The sequence below is a fragment of the Macrobrachium rosenbergii genome, chromosome 3, assembly GCF_040412425.1.
Source record: "Macrobrachium rosenbergii isolate ZJJX-2024 chromosome 3, ASM4041242v1, whole genome shotgun sequence".
In the NCBI taxonomy this organism is placed as follows: domain Eukaryota; kingdom Metazoa; phylum Arthropoda; class Malacostraca; order Decapoda; family Palaemonidae; genus Macrobrachium; species Macrobrachium rosenbergii.
This window is the reverse complement of record NC_089743.1, coordinates 2351477-2374486: the sequence shown is the minus strand read 5'-3', so window position 1 is coordinate 2374486 and position 23010 is coordinate 2351477. Positions and strand designations below refer to the sequence as shown.

The following is a 23010-nucleotide window of genomic DNA, read 5'->3' as shown; positions in this document are numbered from 1 at the left end:
GTTTGTGTGCTGATACTTCATAAAGTTCCCAAATGAATTCCATCCTGATACATCACCATCAAAATGTCTGAAGTCTAATTTAGGTAACTTTACACTAGCTTTAACAGGCAATATCAATGCACTAGATTCACCCCTTGCAGCTAAAAGACTTGTGATGGAGGAGTTTAGTCTATGATTTCAGTGCCTACCTTTAGGCTATATTCAGCTTGATTCATAATTTGGCCAGGCTGTCCTCCAGGTTCCGTTAGATCCAATATTTCATTATCCAATTCCTGGACTTTCTGCAAATATCCTTTCAAGGAGTCTCTCAATGAAGATATACTACTGATACCACCAGTATCAATGGTGGTTTCAACTTTCTGTGACCAGTTAGTTATCCCGAAAGAAGTACACAAACCCAACTGTTAGTCCATCATGTGGATAAAGTAGGAAGATGGGTAAAAGAATTTTTGCAAAACAGAAAACAGATAGTGACTGCTAACGACAAGAAATCGGATGAAGCTACGGTAATATCCGGTGTGCCACAAGGTACGGAGTTAGCTGCATTGCTGTTTGTGATTATAATTGCAGACATAGACAGTAATGTTAAGGACTCGGTAGTGAGAAGTTTCGCCAATGACACAAGAATAAGTAGAGAGATTACTTGTGATGAAGACAGGAACTCACTACAAAGAGACCTAAACAATATATATAAATGGGCAGAGGTATATAGGATGGTATTTAACTCTGATAAATTTAAATCAATAAACTATGGTGATAAAGAAGGAATGCTATATGCATATAAAGGACCTAATAATGAGACAATCACAAATAAGGAAGCAGTTAAAGACCTTGGTGTGATGTTGAGTAGGAATATGTTATGCAATGATCAAATAGCAATACTACTGGCAAAATGCAAAGCAAAAATGGGAATGTTGTTCCGGCACTTCAAAACAAGAAAAGCTGAACACATGATTATGCTTTATAAAACGTACGTACGTAGTCCACTTGAATATTGCAATATAATATGGTACCCACACTACCAAAAAGGATATTGCACAAATAGAGAGTGTACAAAGGTCCTTTACAGCTAGAATGGAAGAAGTTAAGGACCTTGACTACTGGGAAAGACTACAATTCTTAAATTTATATAGTCTTGAAAGAAGAAGAGAACGCTACATGATTATCCAGGCATGGAAACAGATAGAATGAATTACCGAAAACATCATGGAGCTAAAAATATCAGAAAGAGCAAGCAGAGGTAGATTAATAGTGCCCAAAACTATACCAGGAAAACTAAGGAAAGCACACAGGACATTAATCCACCACGCACCAGCATCGATAATGCAGCGTCTATTCAATGCGCTATCAGCTCATCTGAGAAACATATCAGGAGTGAGTGTAGATGTGTTTAAGAATAAGCTTGACAAATATTTAAGATGCATCCCAGACCATCCAAGACTGGAAGATGCAAAACATACCGGAAGATGCATTAGCAATTCTCTGGTAGACATCAGAGGTGCCTCACACTGAGGAACCTGGGGCAACCCGAACGAACTGTAAGGTCTGTAAGGTAAGGTAAGGTCTGTCTCCTATTTAATTCTTCCATGTCAGATATCTTAGCCTATAATTTACCACCACCAAAATATATAATTTCTTAATACTAAAAAGGTGCACAAAATGCCAGCCCCAAAAAATATATATACCACGCTGGCAAATATAATATTTAGAAGTTGGCCACACCTCTTCAAATTAATCAATGGTAGATCACTACTGGTTATATCATATATATGTGCCCTTGACTACACACATACAGTACATATATACAATGCACAACATAGGGTTTTATCTCAAATTAAATTTCACTCAAGTATCCCATCCATTTCAGGCTAGGCTAATACGTGACTAATTCTAAAATGGCCGCCACCATCAGCCGGTCACGTTTTTATCTTTATTGCCACCTTATGCCAAGTAACACAACCATTCTTAAAATTTCATAAACATTAACTATACAAATCACCGCATTAACAACCAATCACTGCAATCCTGCTCACGGCACCAATTTACTCCGACTCATTCAGAACAAGTACAGTATAGCATTTCAAACTGTAAAGTAATCGTATAGCCTGAACAGTTTTGTGCTATGACACCCCGGTTACTTCAACTATGTTATTCTAACTCACAATCAAAACCATATTGCATTGTGTATATTATCTAAGACATAAATGGTACAAACTTACTGTTGATTGATTGATTATGAAATTTAGGTCTTGAAGACTAAGTGCCGGAACCCATCAAGATTATTCAGCACAACGATGAAGATGAAATATATAAATTAATGATATGATTGATAATGAAAAGGTGAATGATAACATACTGTACTAGTAAAATTCAGCGTTAAAATATGAAAGTGAAACATGAAGAATGATATTAGATAAAGACCATAAAAAATAATATATATAAAAATTATATATATACTTAATGTATAAAATAAATATAACAAATCTTTAATAAATATACTAAATTACTGTTAGTTCAAATGGCGCATTCAATATTTTTAGTCTGAATTGAGACTGGGATTGGCGTGAGCACAATCTCTACTTCATAACCCTCATCCAAAGTACACTCCAAGGAATTCTCCTTACATTTAGATATGCTTATCTCCTGAAGGAAATCTCTCCAAATGAACTTTAAGATGAAAAGGAATACTCAAGTAGATTTGAGGGCACTGACAACTCTGGCTGAATTTCCTGAGTCCTTCCTAGATACAGCTACACTGCACCAGAACTGTAAAGAGACTCCCTTCACAACTGTTGCTGACCATCACCAAACATTCAACTAACAACCTTACCAGCAAACAAATGTTGACTGGTACTTAAGCACTATTACACATATACTTACAATTAAATACACGAAACAGGCAAACACAATGCTTTTCACAACTAAACAGAAACACAACAAAACATAATATCTTTCTTCTACACAATATGCATTTCCACTTCACATAAATTTAGAAAGAATACATAAAACTAAACCACACCTTGCAGAAAAGTACAATCTCTCTTGCCGAAGTTTCAACAAGCGCCTTCTGGGAGCATCGCATTCACCTCTTCCAACAAGGCGAGGTCCTTCCATGTCACTGCCAAGCTTGCCCAATGGCTCAACAGCACCCTCCCCTATTTGCAGCAATTGGGAAGAACTGCTGCACCCCCGGTGTCCTACATTTTCTACCAGGGTAGAAGTAGTCTGGACACCTCTACAAGGAGCCAAGGAAATCTGGAATTTCCTATGACCAAAGGAGAAGGGCCAGCCTGACCTGAGGGTCGAACTGCAGTGCCACACAAAGACCTAAAGGTCTTAGTCACTGCCTGGTGAATGAGCAGAAGCTTGTCCACCATGGCCTCCCCCTCCTCTAGCAAAGAGGGGGGCAAGAATCTAGAACCAGTCCGTTACCGAGCATGAAAGCCGATTCAGGACTAACAAACCTAGAAGTCTGAAACAGCAGTGTCTTGTACCCCACAGGTTGCTTAGAGGAGGTGGTAGATAATAACACTACCTCCCAGAGTAACAGTCTCTTGAGGGCTGCATTCTCCCTGGGTGCACAGAAGCCCGGGGAAAAAACAATTTTCGCCAACAATAGATCCAATGATCGATCTACAATACTGGCTGGAATGCTGCTCTGGCAGTCAATTCCAGTGCCATTGCCTCTGCCTGCGATAGGGAGACTCCCTCTGCATGGCAATGAACTCCCTGAGAGAACATATTTCTTCTGGTGGGCTAGAGGGAGAGGCTAGAGGCAGAGGAGGTGCACTGCATGGACAGCTGGGCCAGGGAGCATTCTCTTGCCTGGAAAAGCACGGGTCAAGAAAAGATAATGTCTCTTCCTCAGGATCGTTAGAAAGATGTATCATTCTAATGATCACAATAGGTCTCTGCATCCATAGAAGAAAATCACTCACCAGGGTTAATCATTTGGCATATGTCCCGTCCAATCTGTGGATCGGACCAGGAACATAGGAATCCGTGTCACGGGCCAGAATGGGAATGAAAACGTTCCTGGTCCCAAGCCCCAAAACTGTCCAGCCATGCTCGCTGTTCACCTTTCCTCACTAGCGCATGCTGGCAGCTAGGACTGGATCTGTACACCAGGGACCACTGCTGACCATGGTAGAATGGCTATTGGGGTAGGTACCTGCACAGGCTGGTACCGGTGCAGGACCAGCACTGGCGCGGGACCGGTACTGGTACACTGGGGGGTCAGAAGAACTCCAGCTAGCTGTTGCATCCGTGCGGTAGCAACAGGATCAGCAGTACCACAGTACAGCTAGTGAGAGACCAGGGATGGTGCTGATAGCCCGGGTAGGTGACCTACCAGGCTCAGACCAGGGCTGGTACAGAAGGCCCAGGTAGGAGGTCTACCTGGGTCCAAAGAACCCCAGGTAGCAGTTGCACCCATGCACTCTGCAACAGAAGCAAAGGTACCATGGTACTGCTAGCAAAAGACCAGGTCTGGGACCAGTAGATCAGGTAGGCGGGGCTACTGGGACCAGTACCAGTGGTCCGGGTAAGCGGGATACCGGGGTTGGTGCTGATACACTGGGGTTCTGGAGAACCCTGGGTAGCAGTTGCTAGCTTTGGAAAAACAAGGGGGAGGAGGCGACAGCACTTAAAGATGAAGACAAAGACAAAACCAAGACAACAATGACGACTTCCTTCTCCTCTCAGTACCTGGGAACTCAATCCTGATACTACATGAGTGGGGAGACCAAGGGAGTACGAGCAGTCCTACAGCTAGCAGACACTGTGGCTGGTAAGTCGTCCCGGGCACAGTCGGAGCAGGCCCCTCAAGCCCAAGAGTGACCATTAAGCTCAAAAGACACTCAGCTCTCCTGAGAGACACACCTCTCTAAGACCCTCAGCCTCCACAACACCTGAACAAGGAGGATGGGTTAGATATTTTATTAGACATGTCACGGTGTGACATACAATAATAAATGAGGATCAACCTCAAAAAAGAGAGAAACCGAATACAATCTGTCCTTCCCTGGACAGCACCTAACCCAGCAGTTTCCTCTTCAAAAGTGCTATGGTGATTGAGGGGTTCGTATATATAATTATGTATAGCACAAACAACAATCACGCAAAAATATATCAACAAAAAACAAAACAAAAGAAAGCAAACGGCAGTCGGGCAGAGAAGTGCAGAGAAGTCTTCACACAATGGTGGCCAAAAGCAAATAGAACCAATCAAAGTAGTGATTCTCTCTCTCTCTCTCTCTCTCTCTCTCTCTCTCTCTCTCAGAATTTTTGTGGATGGTAACAGGATCGATCTTTAGAGGTTCTGCCTCCATCATCATTAAAGAACACTGACTTTCTGTTTATACTGATTCTCTCTCTCTCTCTCTCTCTCTCTCTCTCTCTCTCTCTCTCTCTCTCTCTCTCTCTCTCTCTCTCTCTCAGAGCTTTGTATCAAGCAAATTTTTCTGATGCATTGCATGAACTGATTTTATAATCCATAATCCAACCATACAGGATGCTACATATAGAAGAATGAATTGTTCTACCAGAAGCAAATATCTAGAGACACTTGAGGACACACACAAAATGTCTAGCTCATGCTGACTTAACAATACAAAAATATTCACTGTATCCTTGCTTGGGACTTTGCTTCCATTCTTGATCAGAATTTCTGACCTTTCCCATTAGCTCCTGTCCTGGCATACGTACTCCTCTAGCAGCATCTAACCCATCTCCTTGCATGCCAATGACAAGGTATGTGTGTCAACATTATAAACCATAGGATTAAGGAAGCAGAGCTTTCTTGTCTTCTCTGGCACCTCTGAAAATAACAGACTTCATAGTATACATAACTGCCTCTTTCTCATTCTTCATGGTGAATAGAATGATAAAGTAACTGGCTGCTAATCATCCTCATTATCCATCACATTGGACTTCTCCTGTCCTACATGGACTACATATGTGAACTGTACCTCAGTGACTCCACTGCCGACAAGTACATGAGCCTCTACCCCAATAATTATCACAGTGCTTGAGAACAAACAAATCCTCATCTGCTCAGCTTTCTTTTTTCTGTCTGAGGCTACAATGGTTCTGATCCTTCAAACCATAACCTAAATTTCTAAAGCTTTGAGACTTACATTCATATTCCATCTTGCAGTGACTGTCCACATAAATGCAATTCTCATCAGTGTCTTAATCTCTGTTGTGTGAATGATTACCGTTGCCTACAGGAATCTGTGACCTTGTTTCAGATGTAGGCTGTACTTCATAGTCATTGCCTAAATCTCAGAAGCCTGTCTGCCTCTAGATTGCCTGCTGGATCTCTGTTGCCTGTTCGTAGATTTGGCTGTCAAAGAATGATAATTGGTCTCAAATGCCTTCATCTGCATCACAGCATGTCAATGAGTTTTGGGAACTCAGTCCCTGTAAGTTAAAATATTCTTGAAACCTTGACTTTGTTCCAATATCCCAACTATTCTTATGAACCTGGGCTTCCCTCTATGTGTCTAAAAGAGTTCTAGAAACCTGGACTTCTATCTCAAGTAAGTCTCTTCTGTAACCTGCATCTTTGCCATGCTGTACTAAAGGTGGATATTGGGCAGATCAGATTCTTCTCACCCTGGGAGACTTGTGGTCTTCACCTCTATGACTGGAAAGATGAAGTGATCACTGGACTTGTTGCTCTTCTTCCTGCCATAGAACTAGACCTTTCTACAGTAGCCATACATGAAACAGGTAACATCATACCAAGCAGAATTCTCAGTACTCTCCATTATCTTTAGCAAAGTTATTTCTCTATACAAAGACAATACAGAGCAACAACAATTAAGCCTTTAACTTGCCACCAGCATCTGGAACATGTTTTCCTAAGGAACTGAAGAGTGTTGTGTCCCTACAGGAAAGCATACATAAAAGAGTAAATGATTAGTGTTATTGTAAAGGTACTGCACTGACAGAATGCACTTCCTCCAAAAAACAAAGGATAAAAAAAACAAACACTGAGCATGTACTAACTAGACATGCTTGGTTACTTCTACTGTACAACAACAAGCACAACACTTACGACTGCAAAATCCTACCCTGAGGGGTATTATGGTCATCCATTTAATATCACAAAACACCACCCACTTGTAACTTATTCTCTTTTCAGTAGCAAAAATGGTAACAACAAAAAATAAACAGTTTCCATTAAAATCACATGAAGAATGTATTCTGAAGCAATGAAAGGGATTTTTTCCTAGAGGGAGGGCACTCACCTGGGATCATGATGCAAGCTCTTTTTTCATGATAGATATTATCCTCCAAGCAACTAGAAACACATTCATGTAAAATATGTTTGTATATTATGTGAACATGTGAAATTTGTTCCTATACAGTACTGACATCGTGATCTTGAGATGTACTTCTAAAACTTAATCCCATAAAGATGCACTATTTGCAGAGGTTAAAGAAAGTATCCAAGCTACTTCTTTAAAACATTTTGTAGCAGTCTTTAGTATAATAACTTTTCCTCAGCTTCTGTCGGTCACATAACTTAATATTCTTCCTCCAGCAATCAACTTTTTCAGGACCTGCTGACTTCTTCAGTGGACTTTCATTTACATATATATACATTATGGTTAAAGGCAGTGCTAACCGACTGGTCCAATCAAATTTAGATTCACCAGTAACACCTCTATAAACAAAAATATTAAAAATACACATCAAAATAAATGGAGATTCTTTGTCAAGAAAATATAAAAAATAAATTCACCAGGAAAAGCTTTTCTCCAATATGCTGACCACAATGTAATACAAAATAATTTCTTACCTTTATCTGTGGTTCTTTTACCACTGCAATGAAGTCAACAATACTTCCGCCTATCACAACCTGAGGAATCATGCAAAAGAAGATCTAAGAGTCTCAGAATGTATACTAGCTGTTGGCAAGAATATCATTAAAGATGAAAATAGCCTAATCTAAAGCACAAGAAAGCACTTCAATATTTAATGTGTTGCAATGGCTACACTGCTAAGTTGATCTAGAAAGATTCCAGTTTAGTTTTCGAAATAACACGGCATGCATTTGTCAGTACTTCAGTATTAACAACAATATAGCTCTAGCAACAAAACTAGAACCCCATGCAAGAAGGAAAACTGTGTCTCTGTTCCAGAAGTGCAGCACCAAAAAAGTAAAGCACTAACCCTGCAGTGCACCAAGCTAAATTTCATTCTACAGATGATGTAATCATATAATTTCTCAAGGAAAAAAGTCTGGATAAAACTGATGAATATTATCTATGGCACCATTTACCAAAAGAACATGAATAAAGAATACGACAACATTACCTCTTTCTTTTATGTTACAAAAAATATAATTATTAATAACTACCAGGAAAATTGCGCAAAGGAAAAACTAGAAAAATGTGTTAGCGTACATCAAAAATAAAGTTGATGCTAAACAACAACTAGATGGTGTTGCTTTGTTACAAGAAAACCTACGGGAAACCATCTTCACTAGTACTTACTAAGGTAAATGCTGCGTAAATTCAACTTTATCAAAGAAAAGATAAACAGCAGCACTACAGTATTAAGACCAGGAAGGAACCAACTGCAAACAATTTTTTTCATCTTACAGAGGAATTGAGAAGAAATTAAACAAGAATATAAGATAAAGTTTCTTTAAAATTATTGACCGTTACTCATTAAATCCTATACAATTATATTGTTTGGGTTTCTAACATAAACAAAAAAGTAATACAGTAAGCCACGGATTCACAGCTGGGTTACAATTCCTTATGACCAATTATGAAAGGAAAAAATCAGATCTAACAACATTCAACACATAAAAGACAAGTATATTTATAGCAATTATAACCCACCCACCGAATTGGCTAAAAACAAATTTTTTTCCCCCAAATACAAATTAATAGCATTTGCTTCATGCAATTACTGTAAAAAATGTGCCTGTATACAAAAACACGGATCTTTCTGTATGAGTAAATTCTGTACAGTTACCCTGAGTTTTATCTAATTAATCAGCTTTTCTCTGTCTTCCACTTTCTATATTAGCTGGTACATATCTAAGTCTATGCAAACTAACCCTTCAAAAGAATATACAAAAAAATATTAAAGCTTTGATATGTAAATAGGTTGTCCTCTCCATACATCCATATTAGACTGCCCTCTCTCCTCTTATATATAAGTTTCTTTGCACTTGCTCAACAAGTTACTAATGTTACATAACTATAAATCTGTGGCAACAATACTTTTCAAACAACAAAAATGTAGTTAATGATCCTCCTTTAAATTTGAAATCATTCACTCTCTCTTCTAGGGGCTCCATGAAGATGATATAAAAATGGATGTCAGTACTGATAATAACAGTAATACAACAGCTGCAAGAACACCCAGAGAAAATACAATGTTTGGTGTCTTTTAGCTTGGATAAATTCAGTCACATACATAGTTTATAAAAACAAGGGTGTCAACTATAACCTACCTGACAAGGAAAAAGAGATTTGCCATTAAGAAAAAGATCAGTGATCACTGGTGACTTATGAGGTTCTAAGCCATGTAGAGAAGTTGGAAAAATTAAAATCTTTAAAGAAAATTTGTGTTTTTCCTAACATGCAAACCTGAAGGTCTTTACATAGAATTAAGCTTGTGGACACAAGTTGGAACGGCCATTTAATTTTCAGACAAAGTTGTTAACTACCGTTAACTACCAACAGTTGGGGGGAGCCAAGCCCACCCACCGGTCTGCACTCCACTTTGCCTTTCGGCCCAGATTATCAGTGAGAGGTGGCTGATGTGAGCCATAAATGTAAAGACCTTCAGGCTTGTATGTTAGGAAAATTACAAATTAAGTCGACACCCAGTATTCGTGAGAAGTAGGGACCACAACCACCAGCAATAAGCTGAAATCTGCAATAAGTTAGTATCCCCTCTAAAAATACTTATAACTGCCTATTTTAATAGTTCAAACATCAAATATACTTTAAACTATCATCTTACACCAAATATACCTTAAACTATCATCTTACACCAAATATACCTTAAACTATCATCCTAAAATACAGGCAGTCCCCGGGTTTACACTGGGAGTTCCATTCCGACGCCGCATTGTAGACCAAAAATCGTTGTAACTCGAAATATCGTTCGAAAATCATAAGAAAACCCTGCTTTTTTTATTGAGTTTTTCCATGAAAAACCACCAAATTTTTATCATTCTGCCGTCTTGGAGCCATATTTCTTCCATCTGATCAGCATCGTAAACTCAGAATACGTGTTGTAACTGGGTAATCATTTTTGATTGAATATGTGTTGTAACCGAGTAATCATTTTTGATTAAAATATTTGAAGAGCGTCATAAACTCAGAACGTCGTAAGCCAAACCCGTGTAAACCAGGGGCTTCTGTACTTTAATAGCATTTCAAAGTCATCTTACAACATTACCTTTTAAAATATATGGCTTACAGCTACGTGTGAAAACTAATCAAGTTCCCCCTATTTTCAGGTACAACCATTTTCTCTCATACAGTTTTCAAGCCATCCGATTTTCTTTTTTACAGTAGACAGGGGAAACATTGAGAATTCACAAGTAAAGTTACGTATTGTGCCGAAATATCTAAATATGTATCGCAAAAAAATACCAAATTATAAATGTAATCAACATTGATAAAATATTCTCGTGTACTGTTGTGTATGTTAATCATACTTAGATTCAACTAAACTTTTAATAAAAATGGTATACTAAATCAAACAGCAAAAAAAATTGTAACGTACGTACGTATACATGCACTCATTCCATGGCGTTGTGAACTTCTTGGAGTTTTAATTTCGTATCTTTATGTTCATGATACAGTAATTCATATTTCATTAAAGGATATGTACAGTACTGAGAGAGAGAGAGAGAGAGAGAGAGAGAGAGAGAGAGAGAGAGAGAGAGAGAGAGAGAGAGAGAGAGAGAGAGAGAGGGTGAACTGAGGTATGTTTACATTAGTAAAATGAACCAGGAAACAGCTGCTTTGTGATTTTGAGCAATTTTACTTTAACAAAAAGTATGTTAGTTTACCTCTGTATACCCATTTTACTTTTATATACAAAATTAAAAATAATTCCACTAATATATTAATTTCTTTTAGTAACTAAAAAAATTTTTTCTAATTCTTTCAGTAGTATGCTCAACCAGCTGATTCTGAGAACAAAAACATTACATATGACTTGACGATCTTTTTTTAATACATATTATGATGACAATAGATCAGTATAATAATAAAGTATACTGCAAATGGATTCTGTAAGTGAAATAACATTTTACTGTACTGATATTTTACTGTGTTTACATTAATATTAATATTTGAAAATTAGTAAATCATTGTAACGTACATTTGTATGCACACACTCATTCCTTGGTGTCGTGAACTTCTTGGAGTTTTGGTTTTGTATTTTTATGTTTATGATGTTTATGATACAGGCAGTTCCCGGTTATCAGCGAGGTTCCCTTTCTGAGGGTGTGATGATAACCAAAAATCGCCACTAACCGAAAATCAGCAATTTCGACGCTTTTTGGCAATTTTTAGGGGTTATTGGCGCCGAAAAGTGCCGATTTTCGGTTATCGGCGCCTCTGTTAGGTATGTAACAGCACCAATACCCAATTATCAGTGCCAATAAGTGGGAATCGGTGATTTTCGGCGCCGAAAATTGCTGATTTTTGTCGCTAGACAAGCGCCATAAAACCGAATCGCTGTTAACCGAGCCCACCGTTAACCGGGGACTGCCTATACAGTAATTCATACTTCATTAAAAGGATATGTACAGTACAGAGAGAGAGAGAGAGAGAGAGAGAGAGAGAGAGAGAGAGAGAGAGAGAGAGAGAGAGAGAGAGAGAATTGAAGTATGTTTACATGAGTAAAACAAATCAGGAAAAAGCTGCTTTGTGATTGTGAGGGATTTTACTTTAACATAAAGTATGTTAAATATTTAAATATGTACTGAAAAAATAGGCTTTGACGTAGGAAAACCATATTTTTGGTAGTTGCTGTTGAGCCCTCAATGATTTACCTTCCATGGATCTGTCAAGAGCTCAATGGTGACCAAACTAATATCCAAGAATTTTCTTTTAGTCGGTTTCGTGGCCATGTATTGTGTCATAATGATAAACACTATAACATGTGATGGAGTATGTAATGGACTTAAAGATAACAGGGCTCTTTCCCTTATCATACAGCAAAGCTGTACTCAGGCTATTTCCTTTGTCAAACCTGCTAGAAGAGGAAGTGATTATTGTGCATGCACAGTCTGTCATTTTGTCGACAACAGACTTGCAAGAGACCAGGAAGCCATTACTTTCTGTTGGTCATTGCAGAACGATCCCTCGCCCAAACCCCACACCTTTTCGTCAGGGAAGAGGAGGGTTTTGAAGACTCAACAGCGACTACCGAAAATAGGATAGTTGCTTGTTTCATCCTCAGGGCACTTTAAAGAGAAACTGATCGGTGATGAAATGGCTTAAACTCTCAAAATTTTAATCCCAACACCCATAAGAAAAAACATATCTGGTCCAAGGTCAAGCCACAAGTTTCAAGCCCTATTCTTTATTCCAAATGTGGCGGAATTCAAAACCACAAAAACGGTACACAACACTCACCCTGATCCTTTGCTGGAAGATGGAGTAAAAATCGCCAACACAGCACCCAAAACCACACAAACAAAACAAGGAAACATAAAAAAAAAAAAAAAGATAGAACTCCACAACAAGAACAGCACACTAACAAGAAAAACAATCTCAAAAAGCACACAAAAACTGTTGACTGACCGGCACTAGCTCTGACTCAAGACTCACTCAAAAAGAAAAATCCTTCACATATTCCACAGACATGTAAACAAACTAACGATCTCATCCCTCTTCCAACAACCAAGCACTCACTAACGACAACTACACTCGCTCTCTCTCTCTCTCTCTCTCTCTCTCTCTCTCTCACACAGAACGTTGGGAAATGCTAATTAAAAAACTCACTCATCCCTCTATACAAATACCCCTTTGGTAACAAAGAACAAGAAACTAAACACAAACTTATGTTTTATGGTATAGTTCTACAGTGACTTGTTGCACCTTCCCCCTGAGACAGTTAGCATACTCACCACCAAGAAGACCCCTGGTTTTCCGCTGTAGCACCTATGGGGTTAGGACTAACCATACCACCTACTGATACACAGTGTAGTCAAATTTGTTTTACAAATACTGTACTGTCTCTGATGACCACCCTGTACATTCAGAGACTTCTCCGAAAGCGACATTTCTGAAGAAGGCCAACAACGTACTTACTTTTCTAATATCATGTGTCCTATGAAAGGAGTGTGGATTAGCCTTTTTAATGAGGGACACTAAAATTATTCTTAGCCCTTGTAAAGAGAGTGGTTTGTTTGTGCTAGGGTGTAGGAAAATCAGACCTTCTGGGATGTTTGCCGTGACCTCTAGGTAAATCTTAAGTGCTTGAACCGTGTTTTATCTGCTAAATTGAGTTTTCTTATCAAAATAGGAGATCTCCTTCTTAAAGGAGTCTCATCTTGGCCAGGAATGATGGGCCAGGGGACAATAATAATTGATGGTCCGGTGTCTGCGTGATGTATCATCCCTGTCTAAGAGAGCCCAGTTCACTGATATGAGCTCCTGATGCTAACGCAATCAAAAAGATCATCTTTTGCAGCATGTGAGTTGTGGTTGTTTTGAATCTGCTGAATTGAGGGGTTGACCTTATTCAGGGGCCAAGTAATTGGAAGCCTTTTGGAAGTGGGTCTTTGTAGTTCAAAAGACCGGAGGAGGGAAGCGACAATTTCTATACTAGAGTCAATACCAAATCCATAAAGCGAGGGTTCCGTTAAGGGGAGTGCTGACTCCATACAACCCAATTATAAAGTGCTTATAATCTACCTTATGAATGAAGGGATTTGCTTCAACTTTTTACCACTTATTCTTCTACTCATAATGAAAATTTTCAACATGAGAAAATTAGAAATTCGACTTCTAAGTTAATCTTTTTTTGCACTTGATAAAAAGATTTTAAAATTTTTAAAAATATGAAAAAGTTTCACTCAAAAATGAATTTCCTGTGTACAAAATCAAGATAATAGTTTTGACACTCTGTAAAATCTATTTCAGGGAATTTGTGTTCAGTTTTCGGTGAAGTTATCCATTTATTTGTGAAAAAGGTATAAATTTTGCTAAAATGGCAAGAGAAAAAATTATGGTTATGAATTTGTAATACCCTAGAAACTCTAATGAAAGTTAGAAGGGTGATTTTTTGAAAGAAAAACTATTCTGCCACATAAGAAATCCCCATGTCAAGATCCCCGGACAATCAAATGAGCAGAAATGTGCTCACGCTCATTTTTATATGTTACCAAAATTTGCGACTTTGCCATTTAAATCATTCCATTTCTATAAATATATTTGATCGCTGTTTTGTTTGTGGCTTGTGGTTTTTGGCATGATTTGCCTTTATTTCACCATATATCAAGCACCTTTACTGTTTCCAATTTAATACCATATTCTTGTGGGGTTTTTATGATAAGTTTGGCTGTTTTATATATTTAGATATTATATGAATCTTGTTGGGATATGCGGCATCCCCTTGTCAGCCATATATACATGAAAAAGTTTCACTCAAAAATGAATTTCCTGTGTACAAAATCAAGATATATAGTTATGCTACACTCTGTAAAAGTTTCATCGAATTTGGTTCAGTTTTCTTGAGTTATAAGCATTTATTTGTGAAAAAACTAAGTTTTGAGAAAATGGCAAAAGAAAAAAATTATGGTTATTTTGTAATAACTATGAAACTATGATAGTTATAGGCTGATTTTATAAAAACTATTCTGTCATATAAGAAATATCCCCTAAATTTACAATACAATCAAATGAGCAGAAAACACTCTCTTGATTTATATATTACCTACAATTTGCATTTGCCCATGTTCACTGGTAAAATATGGACACACGATGCGTTACAAGAGTATATATTCAAAGAAAATGTAGGTGGCAGTATATATACTCTTGTAACACATCATCTCCCCATATTTTACAAGTGAACAGGGACATGGAAGGAAGTGCTCGAAATACAGTACAGTATATAGTTGCATCATTCAAACAGTGATTAATGGGCCTTTTTATCTTCATATTATACTGTTGTACTACAATAATATATATATATATATATATATATATATATATATATATATATATATATATATATATATATATATATATATATATATATATGTATATATACATATATATATATATATATATGTATATATGTACATATGTATATATGTATATAATGTATGTATATATACATATATACATATAGAAATACATACATACACACACAAATATATATATATATATATATATATATATATATATATATATATATATATATATATATATATATATTATACATATATACACAAATACATATACATATATATAGACAAATACAAATATATACATATATATATATATATATATATATATATATATATATATATATATATATATATATATATATATATATGTATATTTATATGTATATATGTATATATTTATATGTATATATGTATATACATATATATATAATGCATATATATATATATATATATATATATATATATATATATATATATATATATATATATATATATATTGATGATCTAATGTAAGTTTTTATCAGAATTATTAGAGAACACATAGCTGGATATCCCATTTTCTAAAAGCACTTTTATTGAACTGATTAAATTATGCGTGAAAGAAATGTAGTTTTAAATTTAATGGTAAATTTTAATGGTAAAATTTCCTCACAAAATTTTTGTATGGCAATGGGAAACCCTCTATCCCCAGTGTTAAGTAAATTATATATGGAATTTTTTTAAAAGAAAATATTAAACAACATAATTCCACGGAATGTAACATGGTTTAGGTATGCTGATGACATAATTTGTAAATAACTTTTTGGTTAATTCAATTAGTCCCATCAATTAAAACTGAAGATGTAAATAACTTTTTTTGCCAAGTTAATTCAATTAGTCCCATCAATTAAATTCACTATGGAAATGGAAAATGATGGGTGCTTTCCCTTTTTGGATATCCTCAAACAAAGAAATAGTAATGGGTTTAAATACAGTGTGTGTAAAAAACCTACTAATATTTCTTCCTATGTGTGTTTCTATTCTGGGCAAAGCAATAAGGTTAAGAAATCAATGTTTTCATCTATGTTTTTAAGAGCATTATGTGTATGTAGCCCTGAATATATTGATGAGGAAACAGATAAGATTAGGAATACAGGCAAGAAATTGATAGGGAGTCCCTTAAGCCTATAGCTATAGAAATAAAATTTGGTAAAACAAATTGTACATTTAATGTCAAGGGGACTGGCCAAAGTATATCCTGAGTTACTGAGGTTTACACTCTATTTCACTGAAAATATATGAATACTCATTTTGCCTTGAATGTTTATCTTTCCTGAAACTTGGTCAAAATGATTTAGAGAACAATAAAATGAATAAAAGGATAACGATAAAAACCTTCACAAGAACATCCTATATTGCCTACAATATCTAAAGTAAACCAAGATGAAGCTAGCTTTTTGAGTGGATATTCAATAGGTGAAAACTGCTTTAAGGGAAATCAACATCTGTAATAAACACTCTGCATTCATTCAGTAACATTTAAAGTTTTAACGTTGCTCATGAGCAACAGAGGCAGGGAAAATTCATTGTTCTGTCATTCAATGCCCTTCAGACCAAACATACCATACACATATGATCAGTGTCCAAGCCCATCTCTACCCAAGCCTGGACCAGAATAGTGGCTACTGATGACTAAGCAGGTAGACTTATGGACCTTCCTCCAAAGCCCACATCTTTAACTCAGAGACACAGTAAGATCATGTTGCTAGTGAAATCTGTCAAACCATGAGCAAGGCCTAACTAGGGACCACCACACTGTAAAGTCTGAGCAAAACAAACTGGACTACCAGTTTTTGCAGTAAAAAAATTTCTTTTACCTATAACAAATACACTGGAATAAGTTATATGAATTTCTTACCTGGTATGATACTTAAAAAAATGTAAATCGTGAAGTGAAGAGGGTGATAATATACCATGATCATTCATATCTAACTGAACAGTTGTATTGTGCGTTAGACTAAGATGATGTCATTGTCCCCAACAACTGACACCCACCAACCAGTCTTTGGCCTCGATATAAGAGATGGTCTTGTTTTTTCTTGATCTGTAATCCTTCACTCTACTTAGAATATCTTTGCCTCTTGGATTCTCTAATTACTCTCTACTTTTTGTACTTTTCCATCAGACTTGACTCCACCATTGCCCTCTATACAATGCCCATGTTAATTTCAACCAAAGCTGGCAAATGAAAAACTCTAACTCTCCATTCACATAAACCAATTTCAAGTGGAATTGCTTGGGTTCCGTTCTTTCACATATTTGTTCTCAATGACCTCTTCCAATACACCTCTAATTGTCATGCAAAAATTATAATTTAGCCCTTTGTACTTCTTTCTTCAAACTCCAGCCCTCATGTACTGTTCACTGTGAATCTTGAATCTCCCTTTCTTCATCTTCCAACTTTTAATCCTTAGAGTGTCTCAGAATAAGGATCATATAAGATCAAGTTAATGCTCCCTAGACAGTCTCTACCTATTTTTCAGTTCCCTTACACTGTTTACTATAATTGATACTTTTATAAATTACAGCAAAATTTTTCAAACGAACCCATCAATGATTAGCCTTGATTCACAGTGCTCAATTCCTTAAACATACAGCTCCTCAAGTCTAGAAGATGAATGAAGAAAAGCTAGAAAGTCAACCTATTAGTTATCAAACTCAACAGTACTGTACTGATGTAACTGGTTGCAGGGATCTTAAATATATCATAAGAAGAAACAGCTTGCCTAAATCTTTCAGGTACAACTTGTAAAGCAATCAGAATGAGGGGGCTTGGAGGAGGGCACTTTATAATGACTGATAGGTTTGTATAAAATTTTTTCTTTATTTTATAAAAGCTGCAACTGTTTCATACAAACCCACCAACTGCAATTAGCTTAAATTGCTATTCAAGTGGGATAAAGAGAAAAATTATGCCCTGCTACAGTGAGAATTCTGATGGGCTTAGGATAACCTGGGGATAAGAGAAGGTACGGAATCATGCATCCTAAAGAAACTGGATAAAGAATCAATGGTTTGTATCACGGATACTTCAAGTAATGTATGGAAACGGAACTAACCAAGCAAATAAAATGTAGCTGTTTGTTAATTCATCTCCAAAATGAATTATGTATAAATTAAGAGATTACAATGAGGAAGAGGAAGAATAATTTACCTCTTCTCCTGTCAGAAGTAATTGTTGCAATGAATACACACCTAAAACTCATAAATAACATCTCTCATGTAAAACTATGTAAAGATATAATGACACCTCGATGTCCCTGTTCTTAGGATAGCTGGAATTCTGAAATTTATTTTAAATGCATTAGAAGTTGAGAGGGCCCTGATTTTGAGAACTGTAGCTCCAACCTGACATGCTTCCTCCCTAGATACCCCAGAGTAGGCTTGAAGAATAACTTACAGAAGCCAGTATGAGTCTGTATTATTTATGATGAACTTCCACTGAATTGTAAAAACAGAGCCTAGATTTGTTCAGTCACTGATTATTACCTCTTGAGATAGTGCCAAACAGCTCTATCAGAGCAAGGAAGATGATCCTTAGTACTGCCAATGACCAATGCTAGAATTAGCAAAAGGGTAAGATGACTCCAAGAGCCTGCGAATAAGATCTTCACAATGAAATTATGAGAAGTAAAAACCAAAACTGACTAATATCTGATCAAGGTGACACTGCCTAAAAGAGCATGCAATTTGCTCACTATTCTGGAGAATGCAAAAGCCAGTAAAAAATCTGTCTTTGTGGAGAGCAGCTGTAAGGAGGTATGTATTGTCCAAAATTTCAAAGGGAGTCTCCATAAGGGAATGAAATACTAAGGGAAGATCCCACTTCACTTGCTGAACACTTCCTTGGCAAACTTGTCAAAATGTTGAAGCAATTGTTTAAGATCCTTAGAACCAGTTACATCAATGACACTATGGTTGAGAACTTATGCAATAATTGCACTATAGCCTTTAATTGCAGAAACTGACAGCTTCTCTATTAGCAAAGGTAAAGAAAGAAACCTTAAATTAAGGCACAGAGGTATTAATAAAACACCAGCCAACAAAATTTTGCCACTTGTAGTGATAGAGGTTGATGGACGAAGTTTACAAGAATAAGAAATCTCTGCAGCAGATATCGATTAGTCTCTGAATGTGAAGTTAGAGTGTTTCTGGATTATCACAGAGTTTGCAGAGGTGAGGGTGCTCCAACAGCATCTTCCTTATGAGTAATCTCCAAGGATGGTCAACTAATAGAGGTAGCAGATCAGCAAACTAATCCTGTTGATGCCGTAGAGTTGTTACAAACGTCATCTTGATCTGAAAGGGAGGCCTCAGTTTCTACAGAACCTGGAAAATCAGATGAAAGGAGATGAAGCTTAAATATTCAGCCCATCTTAGCTGTGATGCACAGCATCCAATTTCCATGCTGCTGGGTCTGGTTAAAACGAGCAATGCATGGGAAATTCATAATTCAGGTTCGTATCACAGAGATTCGATTTTGGACCTGCCTCACAGCTTTCAAAGAATTTTGCAAATTCCTGGATCCAGAGACCACTCTGAAAGTTGAGTTTGGCTCTTATTGCTGAGACAGTCCACTTACATTTTTCTTTCCTGGAAAAACCTACAAACTATTTCTACCTTGTTTGGCTGTGCCTATGTAAAAAAAAAAATGTTCATTGACAGACAACACTGAAACTAAGGTTTTGTACCTCCCTAGTTCTTCATATGTTGTTTCATGTCAGAATCTGCAAAGTTCACAAACTTGATTTGACAATTCCAAAATAAAAAATAGTTCTGGTGTTTTCTGGACTAGAGCATCCTTACCCAATAGATGTGTTGGATCCTGCCACCAATGAAGATCTGCCAACAGATAAAACTTTCTACCCGATTTGCAGCTGCAACTGTAGAGACAAGGAGGACTCTGAAGTCATTGAAACTGATGATTAACCAAACATCAATCATGAAATTCTGCCATCAGAGGGACACGACACATACGACCTGTTCAAGAGTCTCTTTCCATACCTAGATAGGAGATGATACATATTTCAAAGGCTATTTGGCCCTCTTAAAGTTGTTGCCTACTCTACCAGAACCAGCCAATCATCCCAATAAGTTTTCAGCCTATGTGGCAGACTGAGGCTTCCAAGTGCCAGTGGTACCAAGGTTCATCAAAAATCTGTAAAACTGTAGCTAAGATAAAAAAAAAGAACAAACTTAAAAAATATCCTGTTCAAGATGAATCAAAGGGATCCCCCTGGATGATAAATGAGTGAGTACAAGATAGTAAGCATTCATCAGGAAGAAGTATGTAGGATAGGTTTATGATCAAGGGCCAACCTCTGGTCTCTTTCAGAACTAGCAACAGTGCACTGTTAAACCACACTTATTTTGTCTATTGCTTGGTTTCCTATTATCTAACCCCAAGAATTTGTCAGTATTGTCTGCATACCAAAGTCCTCTGAAAGTAAAGACAGGATTGTTGTGTATAGGAATAGAAGCCTGTAGCTGATCTGACTACATCCATTACCTACAGTTTCCCACCTATCTCCTCTTGGTTCTTCTAATGTTCTTGGAGACAAGCTCCACCACTGGAAGAGTGGAAGAGGAGACTGCAGATATAGCAAAAGCCACAGCTCTTTGCAGCTAAGCTCGCCCACTGCACGCCAATGATTGGCTAGCTCTCGATATGGGAATGACGTTACACTAGTTAACAGTCCAGATGATTACAACATGGATTTGACTCCGTTCAATAACGTTGAACTCCATGCATAATGACGCCACAGATTTGAGTTCCCGGAGTTGTGAAGTATGCAATTATCTCCAATAAGAGATATATTAAGTTATTATATAATATTATCACTACAAAGATCTTGGATCATTCTGTCTATGCATCTTCTTTTTATCATGCACAGCCCCAAATCCACACATCTTGCTTTTTTTAAATTGGTGTTGGCCTACTGAGTGGTTCCACATAGACATTAGTTGAAATGAAGCATAGAATTAAGCAGCCAGTTCTAATGTTAGGGAATGAATTCATCATAATCCTACATGTCAAATGTTAATATCATTGTGGGGTTAGGCCTAGACATCAAATTCTTATATTTTGAGGCAACGACAAGTCATAGGCCTATACATTAATTTCTTATTGCAAATAATTTTCTTTCCCATATCTGTTGGAAATAGAGTAACTTTTAAATAATACAGTAGCTTCAACCCCACAATACATAATGTATATGCATACATTCGAATGTGCACGAATAAGCATGTGCATAAACACAAACGTGTGCATGCATCAAAGGCCCTAGTAATTGTAACGCCACTTACACCACACTTACATCACAGAGAATAAAAGTAAAAGGTGCCTATCCTATCAGTTGTAAAACTTACAGATAAAGGCCTCAAGGTGCCTATCCCATCAGTTGTAAAAGTAACAGTAAAGGTATTAAACTAAATTAAACTAGAAGAATAAATTCACTATTAAACTTTATTTACTACAAGTACAGTATTAAGGTCACTATCATAATATACATTTTTAGGAAGACTCATTAGTAAAAAAATTACTAAACAAAAGTAATTTTTTTTTAATACAAGTTACAATTTTGTATGAAGTACCTCCTTGGATACTTCATACAAATATGAAGTACCTGATGGGATACTTCGTACAAAATTACAACTTGTATGAAAAAAAAACTACTTTTGTTAGTCATTTTCATACTATTGGGTCTTTCTAAAAAGCTATATTACGATAGTGACCTATATACTGTAATTGTTAATAAAGTTTAATAATGAATTTATTCTTCTAGTTTAACTTTAGTTTAATACTTTTACTATTAGTTTCACAACTTCACACTATATTTCAAGAAATAATGAACCTTAAAATTCAAACAAAGATACAGCAGACTTTTCTTGTCAAGATTTTGTGAAAATTATACCAGCCTAGGTTAACTTATCAAATGTATTGGTAAGCATGTTATTTATTTTTCACTTCTAATTTCTTGACAGATACACCAATCACTTATACCAGCTGAATGGTGTACAATGATATTTACTTGTAATAACTTTCATTTACTGGGCATCAACCCATCATTACATTGCTCACACATGCTTATTTTACATACTACATACATTCTAACCATCACCATAAAAACGTACAGGTCGTCCTATGCTCGATGTTGACTTCGATCCAACCTGCCTCAAAGTGTCAACTGGCATGGAGCTGAAAAACAGGAAGATAAAAAATTTTATACAGTAGTGTAAAATTTGTTTACAGCAAATTTTATACTACTGTATCGTATTTTCATGAGTCAATCAAATATACACTGAGCCTGCACCTTGCAAAAAAACTCTGAATGACAATAAAACTTTAGCATTCAGCTAATTGATCAAAGTTCATAATTTACAATTTGTGCTGCAAATAAAGTTGGCCAATATTCAATCTACATTGCTGAAAATTTTCCATATATATTTTAAAAGTATCTGAGCACAGAGATTTATACATTCAAGAGCAGGCAGTGAAACATTCTTAGCTTTAGTTAATGTAATTCATTCAAGAAACTAACACAAAAACAATGTTTTTACAATAAAACATTTTTATACAACCAATCATAAATTGCCTCTGTTCTGTGCAGAACATATCCAGGCACAAATCTGAAAAATAAAAGAAAGATCCCATTTACTTATATGCCAGCCAGGTTCATTATGCTGCACGGTAAGATTGTAGTGTTGAAAGATGGTTAATGTCTAGGAAAATAAACTATATTTGTTGATTTTGTACATATGTTCATTAATTTGATTTT

The 23010-nt window shown here is 36.4% G+C and overlaps 1 long non-coding RNA gene across 1 annotated transcript in view; it reads right to left on the bottom strand.

The window, feature by feature from the left end:
* LOC136852021 (uncharacterized) overlaps nucleotides 1–22433 on the bottom strand; it is a 225792-nt gene extending 203359 nt beyond the window's left edge. Inside the window, exons 1-2 of the long non-coding RNA XR_010857050.1 lie at nucleotides 22367–22433; nucleotides 7811–7870 (exon numbers count right to left, since the gene is read on the bottom strand). This is a non-coding gene — a long non-coding RNA (uncharacterized lncRNA). The remainder of the gene's footprint in view (nucleotides 1–7810; nucleotides 7871–22366) is intronic.
* Between the last annotated feature and the right edge of the window lie 577 nt (nucleotides 22434–23010).